This window comes from Triticum urartu, chromosome 7 (assembly GCF_003073215.2).
Source record: "Triticum urartu cultivar G1812 chromosome 7, Tu2.1, whole genome shotgun sequence".
Lineage (NCBI taxonomy): Eukaryota > Viridiplantae > Streptophyta > Magnoliopsida > Poales > Poaceae > Triticum > Triticum urartu.
Window position 1 is genome coordinate 118,116,346 of NC_053028.1, and position 5,523 is coordinate 118,121,868.

Below are 5,523 nucleotides of genomic sequence, written 5' to 3' on the forward strand. Positions count from 1 at the left end.
TTGATTTTTTTTGAATTTTTTATGCCCGTTTCAAAATGCAGTCAAAACAGCGGGTATGACCGTTCCTAGCTAGTGGTTGAATCTTGATTTTTTTATGTTTCTCTGATTAAATAGATACTTAAGTACCTATAAATGATTTTTGAAAAAAATAAAGAGCAAACTATAAGGTAGTTGCAGTTCAAATTTGACCCGCTTCCAGCTGGATTAGCGAAAGTTTGTGTTTTTCACCACAGGTGGGTCGAAAATTTCGACAACCAACCATTTGGTCAATTGTGCATTAAACATGGCCTAATGTTTTAGAAAATTGATTTGGTCCAATTTTACAACACATATATGGTAGGTCCTTCACAAAAAACTCATTTTGGGCACTAAAAAAATCGAAAAAGGATTTTTCGTCCAAAACAATGAAAACTTCATTAGGCATCATTGTTTGCCATTCCAAGATGCACCCTTGTGCACAATATTTACAATTTTGAAACAAAGAAAACTGATTTTTGGTACTCCGAAAATAGAAAATGATTTTTTGTGCAAAGAAAATAAAAACTCTCTTCGGTAACATTGCTTATCATTTCAAGATGCACCCTTATGCACAATATGAGATGATTTGAAAAGTATAGTGATGCCATTTTGCAAAAAAAATGGTTGTTTATTCAAGAAAACCTCATTTTTGTTGCAAAAATTTGTGAAAAAAGAAAAAGAAGAAAGAGAGAGAGAGGGAGAGAGAGAGAGAAGTGTTGGATCTGGGGAGAGATTTGGAGCGTTGGATGTAGGAGGAGCGGATGGTCAATATTTGTTCTAGGGGAGGGATCCGTGGCCTCGCTTGTGATTGGTTGTTGCCTTTGCATCTAAAATGCCAAGGAAAAAATTGCCATCTCTCGCGATCCCCCCACGACCCCTCCCCGAAGCCCAACCACGCGAACCCTAACTCAGATCCTCTCCCACTCCAGCCGCCACTGCCGCCCAGATCCAATCCCTCCTGCCCTCCCGCCCTAGATCCAATCGCTCCTTTCTTGCACGCGTCGGCCACCTCCCTCCGGCGGAGCTCGCCGCCCTCCTCCTCTCACCCTCTCCATCAACCGCACTACAGCCGCTGCGACACACACCAGAGCAGCTGAGATCCGTGTCCCAGCACCTACGCGGAAGGTGGTCATCCTCTCGCCCGCCTACACGATGCCCACCTGTCTCCTCTCCTCTCGCCCACCGCACGTCCGCTGCTCCATCAAGCAGGTCTCCGACAACCTCCACGGCAACATCTCCCTTGATCCGGTGATTGATTTGTTTTGGGCCTTCACTGCAGCGCTAGTTCCTCCGCTACCGCGCCACATTGCTTTCCCACGACGGGACCAAACAGCAACGACAGCGCAAGTTCCCGTCCACCAGATTATCTGCTCCCAAATGCGTTAGCAGTATCTGCGCAGTTTTTCCTCTTCAGATTTTGGGTACTAGTAGTATGCTTGTGTTCTTGTAGCATATCAACTGCTTATTAGCCAGCAAGTACTACTCCCCATGTGCCGCTCCGTTTTGAAATTGAATTTGGTGGCTGTGCCATGTGCCCGGCAATCTTAGCGGGATTGCTTGGCTCAGTTGCTTTCATTGCTTGCTTGCTTGCACAAACATCAATCCACCCACTGTTTTTTTTTCCACTTGATACCTGTTCTGCTCTTTTTCTATCTATGTATGTATCTATGTATGTATCTATCTATGTATGTATCTATGTATGTATCTATCTATGTATGTATCTATTCCTACCAAGAAAATGGAAACAAACAGTGGAACACTACCTAATCTAGTCTTCATTCATTTCCTAATCTAGTATAAATTACAGACAGACTTGTATAGTTTCAGGTGTCCCCTCTTCATTCATTTCCTAATCTAGTGTATACAGACTTGTGTAGCTTGTATACTCTATTCTTTGCCAATACGCTATTTTTTCAGTGGAACATTATCTCTTGCTTGCTTGCTTGCTTGCACACCCTCTTATTTTTACTACTTGTATAGTTTGATTGATATATGCTTTCTATGTCTGTATGGAACCTAAACAAACATGCCATACAAGGAAATGGAAGGCTTGTGTAGTTTCAGTTTACTAATCATCTTGTTTGTTTTTTGGCTGCATCTGACATACATTCTTATGCCTGTTTACTCCAGGTCTGGCTCACGTTTCCCCTCCTGCCCGCCGACGCACTGCTCGCAAACAGAAATGAAGCGTCAATGATATGAACCACAACAACAATTGACAGAGCGCCATGGATTGTGGCTTGGGGCCAAAACTAAGCCATCCTGTCTTGCCATCTTTTCAATTACTGGTTTCCCCTCCTGCTGCCGATTACTGGTTTTAGCCCCAAGCCATCTTGTCTTGCCGTTTTTGGTGAGCTGGTGGCTTGGGGCTAAAACCACTGTTTATGGTCGTTGATGATGGTCATATTAGCTATGAGATGTGAGGGAAAAATTGTAACCTCAAATGTGTGTCATCATGTTACTGTTGTGACCCTTCATGTTATTTCCGTGCTGAGATTGTGAGATTCTTATAGGACCATAAAGTTCATTCTCTTTCAGTCTATCGCATGTGTTTTGTACCAATATCATGATTATGCACCAAACATATTACGTTAGTGGTTCATTCTATTTGATATCGTCAACTTTATTATCACCTGCCATAAGGACGATCTGTATGCACCAAACATGATCTTGAAATGATTTTTATTCTAAGCATTTTTGTCATAGTCAATAAGCTAGTTCCTGAATCAAATTTGTTAATGAAATGTTTCTGTAGCATGCTATAGTTAATTAGTTGGCAAGTGTGATGTCCATTCGCTGGATTCCGTCGCCTGATTCCAGACGCCTCCTCTGTTTTTTGTAGGTCTGGCAGCACCGCCGCGTCGATGACGAAGGTGTTGACCGCGGCGGCGAGCGGCGCGAGTTGGTGGCTGCGGGACTCGACGGCACGGCTCTCGTCAGCGGCGACAGAGGCGGTTGTTAGGTGAGCCGAGCGTGCCTCCTCCCCGCCCCCAAAATTAGCGCCGTCGGTCCGTCGCCTGATTCCGACTAATCCAGCTTCTTTTGGTCTAGCTGGGCATTATTTTGAGTTCATATATGTGCTTGTCACTCCATAGGTTATAGTGATTCCCTCTGTTTCCTTATGTGTTCTTGTAGTTTGGTTGCTTTCCTGTTCATGCATGTTTGTACAGCTATATATAGTTTTGCTGTGAATCTGTCGTGCATGTATTGAACTGCAAGAAATGTTGAATACATGTTCACTCTCAGCTGGGATATTGAATTGTACATAGTTATGTGATTTATTCATGTCTGCTTCTTATCTTATTGAGTGGTTATCTTTATGTCCTTGCTACCAGTAGGATGGTCAATAGCTTGTTTTGTAGTTCTCTACTTTATGCAAATAGCTTCCTGTAGCATTGTTCTACTATCTGTGTGATGCTGAACAATATGCTCTTAATCTGTTGCTATATTCTCACCAAATGCATAGTTTTTTTCGTAGACCTACTGTTAAGCAAAATCTTAACTTGTATCATTTTTTCTTAACAATAAGCCTAGAATTCCTGACTCTTGTGTTATATGATCATCTTACTCCTGCTTCAACAACTGTACTAATTCCTGACTGTTGTATGTAAGGAGTAAGATAGTTTACTTGAGTGATATCCACTGGTTCACTATCTTAAAGCACCTTTTTAGCATTGTGGGCTGCTAATAGTATTTTAGGCTTACCATATCCTCTCTGGCGCGATGGCAGGAGCGCATGATAGACTACTAAATGGACAAGTATCTGCAACGTTCAGCGTCGAAGATGGTGCATACCAGATGTTCTACTGTAGCCCCATCCATATCATCGACATGAAGTTAGGTATCTACTCATCCTAAAATTGATGGCCTGAAGCTTGATGCATGTATAATGTGACACACATATGAGGATATCTGAATAATTTTGACATGATTGCTCTGTTATCTAGCAGCAGATTGATACTTGTCATTTGCCCTTTCCAAATATATCTCAGTTTTGTTGTTATGAGAATGTTATATGCATGGTTTCTTATTAGATCTCAAATTCTGCAGCTATGTTTCATTGTTAGGAGAATGTTATATGCAGGGCTACACTTGATTATGTTCCCTAACTTTTCTAATTTATAATCCGCAGATTTTGGCCTTCATTCATCAAAAGTTGGTGTACAAGGAACTCCAGGAGAAGAATCTTTAAGTAAATAATTTATATAGATCAGGATCTTATGTTGTCGAGGTGGCAGCTGTTGTGACCAAAGATCAGCCTGGAGATGTGCATCATAGTTTTAGTTGATGTTACCACCATGTTTTGGTGCCTGTCTATTTGATTGTATATACACTTGATGGACCGTGTAGTCGTGTACGTGCTGTTTGAGTTTCATTTAGTGATTTCTGGATTTGATCATTTAATTGAGAAAATTATTTATTGTTTGCTGTTGAAATGTGTAAAATTGAAATCTGTGATTGAAAAAGATTGAATGTTCTATTGTACCGAATAATATTTGGGCTCTAAAAAGGCAATGGCCCAAACAATAGTGTGTGGAATATTGTGCAATGATGCAATTATGATACAAAAAGGCTGAATGAAATGGACTGCGAAATAGACGAGGCCTTGAAATAAAAAGGCTGAATTACATGGGCCAGGCCCATGTAGCTAGCCAAAATTAACAGAAAAATATATAAAAGGTTGAATTAATGGGCTTGGCACATATAAACACCCAATTGGACCGGGCTGATTCTAATTTTTGACCCTTTCAATTGGTCACAATTTTGCCACGTCGGATCTGACGTGGCTTGGGTAGAGAGCTAGCAACCAAAACAGAAGGTCATGGAATCAACGACCTTTTGTTTTGGTCGTGGAACTCTACGACCTTCTCATAGAAAAGGTCGTTAATTTCAGTTTACGACTGCCAGCTTTTGGCGTTCTGTTTTTTATCACAAAAAGTTCGCAAATGAAAAACAATGACCTTTCAGTGACCAATAGTGATGGTCGCAAGTTGACATATTTCTTGTAGTGACGACACAGTATGAACTGTGGTTTAGCCAGAAACCTAAGCTGTCGTTTCTTAAAGTTTGGGGTTGCGATGCTTATGTGAAAAAGCTTCAGTCTGATAAGCTCGAACCCAAATCAGAGAAGTGCGTATTCATAGGATACCCAAAAGAAACTGTTGGGTACACCTTATATCACAGATCCGAAGGCAAGATCTTTGTTACTAAGAATGAATCCTTTCTAGAGAATTGGGTATTCATAGGATAGTGTTGAGTAGGAGGAAAGTAGAACTTGACAAGGTAATTCTACCTTCTCTCGAATTGGAAAGTAGCTCATGACAGAAAACTGTTCCCGTGATGCCTATACCAACTAGAGAGGAAGCTAGTGATAATGATCATGAAACTTCAGATCAAGTTACTACCGAACCTCATAGGTCAACCAGAGCACGTTCCGCACTAGAGTGGTACGGTAATCCTGTCCTGGAAGTCATGTTACTAGACCATGACGAACCTACTAACTAT

At 41.3% G+C, this 5,523-nt stretch overlaps 1 long non-coding RNA gene across 4 annotated transcripts; it reads left to right on the forward strand.

Moving 5' to 3' along the window:
* Positions 1-858: 858 nt before the first annotated feature.
* On the forward strand, positions 859-4,446 carry LOC125520055. 4 transcript variants are annotated; one of them, XR_007288404.1, is made up of 5 exons: positions 859-1,227; positions 1,298-1,439; positions 2,149-2,980; positions 3,749-3,859; positions 4,151-4,446. It is a non-coding gene; the product is annotated as an uncharacterized LOC125520055 (long non-coding RNA). The 4 variants fall into 4 exon arrangements; XR_007288402.1 differs by having other exon boundaries at positions 862-1,439; XR_007288405.1 differs by lacking the exon at positions 1,298-1,439 and having other exon boundaries at positions 862-1,266.
* The last annotated feature ends 1,077 nt before the right edge of the window (positions 4,447-5,523 follow it).